Here is an 8,199-nt window from a genome sequence, read left to right as displayed (position 1 = left end):
TACAATGCATACTTTATTTAAATACTGAATATAGAAGAGGTGTTTTAATGTAAATGGAACTAAAACCATAAAAGGTTTTTGCAGAAAAAATTAATATACCTCTGAGTTATAGCCCATTGTGCTGTAAAAAGTGACTTACTCAGATTGAATTACTTCACCACATATGAGATAACAAGAAGTTAATGTTTTATTCAGTAAGTACAGACAATTTGCTATGTCAGACACTGAAACTGCAATAAATAAATAAATAAGATAAAGTATTTCTTCAAGAAGCTCAAAGTTTAGTAGAGGTAAAAGATGAATTTACTATAATAGATATGTAGAAGAAACATATGACTGTAATAATGGTAGTGGAGGATAAAAAAATAAAGGACCTATATTACTATGGTAGTCTCCAGTTTGCAACACTGGAAGAAGCAATTTCTTGACTGTATCATGAACAATAATTATTAGTCAAGTAAAAGGTAAGGATAAGTTTGGGACAACACAAGTAGTGCTTACAGCTCTTTTTAAATTTGTCTAGTAGGTCTTCCGGTGTTTGCCGGAAGGCCCCTGAAATAAAATTTATTTAAAAAAAAAAGTTTGGGACAACATAGAAACATGTTTAACATCTATAAGCAACTTGATTGTGGCTAAAATAAAATATACAAGGCAGGAAGTGATAAGAATTTACTTGTTGCATCTTAGAGAAATTTATGGAAATCTTCATTGGGTATACAATGTGAAGATACTAAGAGTTTAAAATAAAAAATAACGTTGCATTGCAACAGACTCTGTCACTGCTACATTCCCATGTCCTTAGCCCAAACTGGAGGCTACCTATGGCTTCAGGTACAGTTCCTATACTCAGTAATGGTTTCCTATCTCAAGTATTTGCTTCTCTGTGCTGGACAGCTTCCCCTCACTATAGGACTATACTCAGCTTCCACAAGGGCAGATGAAAGTGTCAGGAGGTTAACTCACCACATATGTCATTCGTGACCAGTGAGAGATGGAAATTGGTGAATAAACTTTTCTGCTTTCTTATTCTTCAGCAGAGTTACTCTGAGGTATGCTATACAATTCTTTTAGAGTGCTCTCAACAGGATTAAGCCCTAGTTTCTCAAGGTGATAATCTGGCTATTAATGCATCATTTCTTAACTTTCCCCCATCTCCAATCTCACTTCACTTTACAATGTTGCTTTCTTGAATCACCTTCTATGTAAACTATCAGCACTCAAAAAAGTCAAACAAAGACAGTTGAGGGGTGTTTTTTTTAGGTAAATTTTTTAAGCAAAGGCATAGAAAAAGCGCTTTCATAAAATATAACTACAAATTTAAAATTGAGATATTGGTTATGCAATAAATTAATTAAGAAATGAAGCTGTAAATGAGGGTTGCTGTAGTAGCAATGGATAAAGTTAGGATAGTTCTAACAAATGCATAAGAGATAAACCAATAGGTCTTAATGTTTAATTGAGTGTATCTATAGAAACTCACTGTGGTTAGTGAAATTAGCGAGAGGAATCAAAGATGACCTTTGATTACTAGGGTAGATAACTCAATAGAGAGATTATGATTTCAGTTATGAATAGTTCTATGTTAGCTATGACTATAAAGTACATGCATGCATACAAAAGGAAGTTGAATATGTGAACCTAAAACCCATTAGTCTGAAAGACAGATAGTAAAGGTGTTTTAGATCTTTAGAATACTTGGGTTCACCAGGAGATAATTTTTAGTATCTCCTGAGCAGAAAAGAGAAGGCATAAAAATACATCGTGTAAGCAGGTAGAGGAAGAAAGTCAATATCCAAGTATACAGTCATTGAAAATTTTTTTTTGCTTTGGCAAATAAATCATTGAGGACTTATCTGTGGTAACTTCGGAACCTGAAAGAGAAACAACTCAGACTACAACCAATTAGGGAGTGAAATGCAAGAGTAGACATAACCATTGTTTAAGACTCTCCTTGACAAGTTTTAATTTAAATATATCTATATAGGACCAGTAGACAGCCACTAGAAGGTTTGCAACATACAGGAATGTTTTTTTTTAATAAAAATATATATTCATAAATTTGGGCTAAGAAAATAGAGGGAAAGAGAAGTGGAGAATGTATGACTAATGGGTAAAAGATGGAGTTGATACAAGCAGAGGGGTTATTCTGAGCAAGAGGTGTAACTCATCATCTGAGACCAGAGGAAAGCTAGTGAGTAATTATATTTGAAGCTGGAAACAAAATTCTGAGAAGAAGATCCATAAATACCTCAGTTTTAAATTGTCTAATAAGGAAATGATGGAAGCAGAAGTTAAGGTAATATTGTGGATTTGAAATGTTTATTATGTGACTGTTGACCAAGAAGAGTCACAGTGAATCCAGGTGAGTTCTAAGACTATTAAGTTGTAATGACATCTATTTAGACGGTTCAGTCATTTTTCTCCAATTTTCTTAATTCAAATGGAAGAATACATTAAAATTTGTGTTGGTGAGTTTCTAAACAGGTATTAAGAAAGAACAGGGTTATAAGAATGTGCATGTCCAGGTTATCTTGTCAATCAATTATGTTGCATACCCATCACCCAAAGTCAGATTGTCCTCCATCACTTTCTATCTAGTTTTTTTTGTGCCCCTCCTCCTCCCCCTTTCCCTCTCCCTCCCTCCCCCCCCATAACCACCACACTCTTGTCCATGTCTCTAAGTCTCATTTTTATGTCCCATCTATGTATGGAATAATGCAGTTCTTGTTTTTTTTTCTGATTTACTTATTTCACTCTGTATAATGTTATCAAGATCCCACCAGTTTTCTTTGAACATATGTACCCTGATTTATTGATGTCACCTCATTAAAATTAATAAAAGGAAAAAAAAAAGAATGTGCAGACACTGTTAATTCTCCATTCTGACCGCCCTAAGATATATTTTATCCTTTCTGTGTACCACTTCTCTTTCTTTCAGGAGGAAGCACTTGGGACTCTTTGTAAAGGCTGTAGTCTGGCTACTAGAGCCATATGCTCCACATGTATGCAAAACCAGAACTGCCTGGAAGTTTAATTTCACCCTCAACTCCCCAGTGGTCTCATCTCTGTTTTTCTAATGTTTTCCCTCAGTGTATACCTATAACCTCATGTGTACTATTTTACAGATCATCAATGGGGGGTTGTATAGTAAATTAATTGGTTAATTCAGTATATTTTGTAAGACAAAAATATATTGATATTTTACTACATTACTTCTCAAGCTTTCTTGCAAAGACCATTGTAAGAGAAATAGTTTTGGAACAGAGGTTTGGATTATACATCTGTCCCAGTACCTGTGTAAGAGAGAGTGGCCTGATATAAGAACATACATAGATCCTTGAGTAGATAATTAACACTTTGGTCAGGAACTTGGGATGATAGGGATTAGAAGTCCATAGATGAGAGCATATGAAAAAAGGCACATAAATGTACCTATAGGAATGAGCACTAAATATGAGGACCTATGAGATTAGAAGTCCATAGATGAGAGCATATGGAAAAAGGCACATAAATGTACCTATAGGAGTGAGCACTAAATATGAGGACCTTTGATGTACCACCAGAAATATCCAGTATAAAAGTAGCACTCAGTAACCAGGAGGTAGAGATGATGTGCTGTAGATATCAACTAACTTATTCTTGACACTTCAGTGGGTGCACATAAAGGGAGTAGCCATGGTGGCAAATATATAGACTGTGAATAAAACAACACACAAAGCCTCTTTCTTACTGAAACTGATATAAGCCACCAGTACTGTAAAATATCCAAGTTGTCAGCAGTGGATGCTAAAGGCTCTGAGGTCCCCATATATCTTAGATCTGTCATGGAGGTCAACCAGTCAGCGGATGTGGAGTTGATTTCTTACTACTCATTTCATCTTAGAAAAGACAATAGTTCATCCTTATTAGGATGGATATATATTCTGAGTGTGGATTTGCTTTTCCTGCTGACAAGACTTCAATCAGCATCAATATTTAAGGGTTTGCCATATATTAAATTCAATGATGTGGTATTCCACATAAAATTACCTTTGATTATGCAACTTGCTTTATAATAAAGGAAGTATGACAACAGGTATAGAGCCATGGGCTTCATTGGTCTTACCTCTCATTTGGGAAGGGGAAATAAAGGTGGTAACCACATCATTCTGAAAATATACACACATTCACCTACACATCCATATAACTGATTTTCTTTATTCAAAAAATATATTTAAGTATACAATATGACATATATGCTATCTATTAAGGTTGTCATAGAGAATGAGAAGCACTCAGTAAAATTTGAATTTCAGATAGTCAGTGTAAATATATATCCAATATTGGATGGGGAATACTTTTACCAAAAAAAAAATGTTCTTTTTCTGAAACCCATATTTAACTAGGTGTTCTTTGTTTTATTTTATAATTCTGATAACCCATGTGTTCCACTACTAGAGAGACAGTATCATACACTATCATTCCTGTGGACAAGTTCTGCCGGGGGTGACGATGACAGAGACGCAAAGACCCGACTCTGAGGACCAGGTTCAGTGATGCAGATCCACTTTATTCAGGAAGTAAACTAGCTTATATATTAATACACAGTTCAGCCTATAGGGTGTTACAGCATGTTTCTCAAAGCCAATGGCTGAAAAGGTCAGGGAGCTGCGTGGTTGGCGTTAAGTCACTTCCTTATAGCAGGCGAGCTTCCTTCCTGGGTGTGCCCAGGAGGCTTCTGGGAGCTGGAGTATTCTCACAGCATTGCATCAGCCACAGCTACTAGGAATGTACTCTGCACTCCACCCACAATTCCAATGACCTATCTGGTCTGAAGCGCACACACACACACACACACACACACACACACACACGGAATAGTAAAGAAGATTTTGCCAAATATTACAATCAGGAGGGAATGTTTCCATGCCCAGAAAAGCAATATATGGCTTAAGAAGAGCACAGTAAAGTGAAATAGAAGGGGTTAATTTTAATAGTCTAAGGAAAAGTAATCTGGGATAGTGTTTTTTTGGAGAACAAGAAAGAAGCCAATTTTAACTCTTATCTCAAAGATTATGGTAGTTGGGAAATTTAACAGACTCTTTCCTTCCTGCAGAGAAAATTTAGGATTGGTTTATTTTAGATTTTCTGTGAGTCTTTTGATATCCCCGGTGACTATTAACCAAGAAATGGAGAGATCCCACTGGAAAAATGTGTAAGGAACTTGAATTATATTTATAGGCAGTCCATGAGTAGCAAGTACATGAGAAAATAAATCAAGGGGACTTTTCTAATGTGTAGTTTGTGACCAAAAATTACAGACATATTAGGCAACATGTGGTAAATGAACTTTGAAATTTTAAAGATAATTCTGGTAGAGTAGCACCACTGACAATGTAAATTGAAGTCAGAAAAGTTAATGTCAGAGATCTAGAAAAACTAGAATTTGTTGTTTTAGTCCATGGATGCTTATAGGTCAGTGTTTTTCAACTTGCAATCTGTAGACTGGTCTGCTAGAAATGTTGTGTCGGTCCACACTGATGTTATATTGAAATATAGAAAAGAAAGGCTTGTAACATAAATAATGTTTAGCAAACTTACTTTCCTTAAAACAAAGAAACTTTTAGCAGAACTTACTTCTTCTGAAAGTAAGTTACTCCCTATTGGCCTTGAGGCTGGTTTCTCAGACTGTGGCCTTGGACTAGCTTTGAGATATCAGGTGTTCTCAGAATGTTTCTCCCTGAATTAATCCTATAGATAAACATTGTAAGAAAGCTTGCTTCACTGCTTTGTTTTACTGTTATGCTTTCTCCCCTCCCATTCCTCAATCAGTATGTAATTTTTCCTATAAAATCTATCAATAACTCCAAAATGCAGTCGGGGCCACATTGATTTGAACGACTTAGGTTTCCATGCGGTCCATGTAGTCAGCTAATTAAAGACTCCTAATTTCTTAATTTGGCTAATTGATTGATTGTGTGGCAAGATGTCTTATCTCTCTATTCCAATAAAACAATATGAAGATTATAGACCCAATGATAGTAAGATTCACTTATGCTCAGGGTGATTTCTGCCTTAGTGATCCCCAAGATAATTCTCCTGTTTTCACCAGTCCACAAGTGTAAATAGTTGAAAACCACTGCTATAGATTACCTTAGGGAGAGCATAACATAATTGCTCACTTTGTCTGAAGGTGCTGAGGTTGGTGCATAAATAATTCCAATGTTTGCCATATCTGTAAATGCTATAATCTAGCTTCATGAAATTGATGGTAAAATCTGTGTAACATATACTAATGTGTTTTCTGAATTATTTCCAGTACTCACATTCATTCATGAACCATTAAAAAAATATTGTTTTGGCTACATAATCTCTTTAACATTCACCTCTTGTCTTTTAAATATGCAAATCTGTGCATTTTGCAAACTCAATACAGGATGGGGCAAAAGTACGTTTACAGTGTTCATATTAAAAATAACACAATAATTAATAAATAATAAAAAAGAATTAACTGTCTTGTGTACTCACAACTATAAATATATGTTTGCCTCATCCTGTATACAGAGCAATACAGTTTCTAGAGTGCCCTGATATCCCTGAATCATGAAAATGGAAGAAACCTCATCACACATAGCCTTTAAATTTTGAGATGAAGATGAAGCAGAGACTCAAAACCTAGATAACTTGTTCAGAGTCCAACAAAATACACTGATCTCGTAAATGCTATTCATAAAATCCCCAAACTATACTTTCTTCTCTATTTAGCAAGTTCTGTTCCTCAGCCCTTACTTTGCTCAAGATAGCAGATAGATAGTTTAAGAACTGACATTTTTTATAGTGACTAATGGCACATTCTTTACTGCAAGACTCCTAGTTTCAAATCCCACACACACATAAAAAATGTAAACTTCAGAGAAGTTATTTCAATCTTCTGGAGAAAAAAAATTAATCATCACAGAAATAAAAGATAAACATTTATAAGTATGAATCAATTCTAAAGAAAAATATAGGAGAAATACTAACTCTTGTTAAGTTAGAAAAAAGTTTTATGAGTGTCTAAGTGATACTTAAAGGATGGTTTGGAGCAGAAGTTAGCAAATATTTTTCTGTGGTTCACAAACTAGGCACAACAGAACAATGTTTGTGACATGGAAAAATGTATGATATTCAAATGTCATTGTCCATAAAAAAACAAAAACCGTTTTAGTAGAACACAGACAGGCAAAGGCACCTACATATTGTCTATGGCTGTGTCTCTGCTGCACAGCAGAGGTAAGTGTGTGCAGCAGAAATGGCATGGCCCACAAATCAAAAATGTTTACTCCTTGAGCCTTTACAGAAAGTCCGCTGAACCTTGGTTTAGAGAAATGCTGTTCAGAAAGCCAGTCTGCAACATGTTCCAGAGCTCGTGCTTGTATGTGAATTAAGGCACTACTTGCCATATAAAAAAAAAGTCATGCTGTAAAAAAATAAGGGAGAGCAACTAAACCATATGTTTAGTCATGTAGTAGATTAACATTCTGACTCAAACTCCTTCGCCCGTCATAGACAGAGAGCTCACAGTTTGAGGATCTCTTGGTGATCTGCCAACAGCTTGAGCACCTCTGTTTCAAAGCCTGCTGGATCTGAGAGCAGTAGACAGCCACTGCAGGAAGAAGGGTCAGGGCAGGTTAACATTATGTGAGAAATAACTATGTTTATACTACTCTGTTTGCATGTAGATGGTTTTAATTGTGTTTAAAATGTTGAAAGAAACTGAAATATTGAAACATTCAGCATAAATAAATGATAGAAGTTTATGAGAGAGATGCCGGCCTAGATAGAGGAAAAATTATTAATATAATAAGTAATATTACTAATTTGTCTGGACACAGTGTCCTACAAGCTGTCAAAGAAAGAGATGATTTTGAAAAAAAAAATTGACGGGTAAAAAATAATACAGCCAATTTCAAAACTAGGCTAAAGAGCTTTGTATAATCAATTATCTTCAGAGATTTTAGCAGTTACGATTGGTAGCTTCAGCTTGTTCTAACGTGCCATTTTAAATCATCCTTATAAATTTTTAAAACTCAAAGATTGACCTAGCTAGAAATAGGATACTCAGCCTTTAGTATTTTGAATCTTACTGTCTCAAAATTTACAGCAGCATTATTATTATGAAGGTAATATTCCTCTTTTGTTTGTTAATTGTACTCCTATTATCTTATTTACTGACAGAGG

The 8,199-nt window shown here is 35.1% G+C and overlaps 1 non-coding gene across 1 annotated transcript; it reads left to right on the top strand.

Annotated features, from left to right (window-relative positions):
* Positions 1-491: 491 nt before the first annotated feature.
* On the top strand, positions 492-554 carry LOC136307176 (U7 small nuclear RNA). The gene has a single exon (XR_010725848.1). It is a non-coding gene; the product is annotated as a U7 small nuclear RNA (small nuclear RNA).
* Positions 555-8,199: the final 7,645 nt, after the last annotated feature.

This window comes from Saccopteryx bilineata, chromosome 5, assembly GCF_036850765.1.
Source record: "Saccopteryx bilineata isolate mSacBil1 chromosome 5, mSacBil1_pri_phased_curated, whole genome shotgun sequence".
Lineage (NCBI taxonomy): Eukaryota > Metazoa > Chordata > Mammalia > Chiroptera > Emballonuridae > Saccopteryx > Saccopteryx bilineata.
The sequence above is the reverse complement of the archived record's forward strand: the minus strand, read 5'-3'. Positions and strand labels throughout refer to the sequence as shown.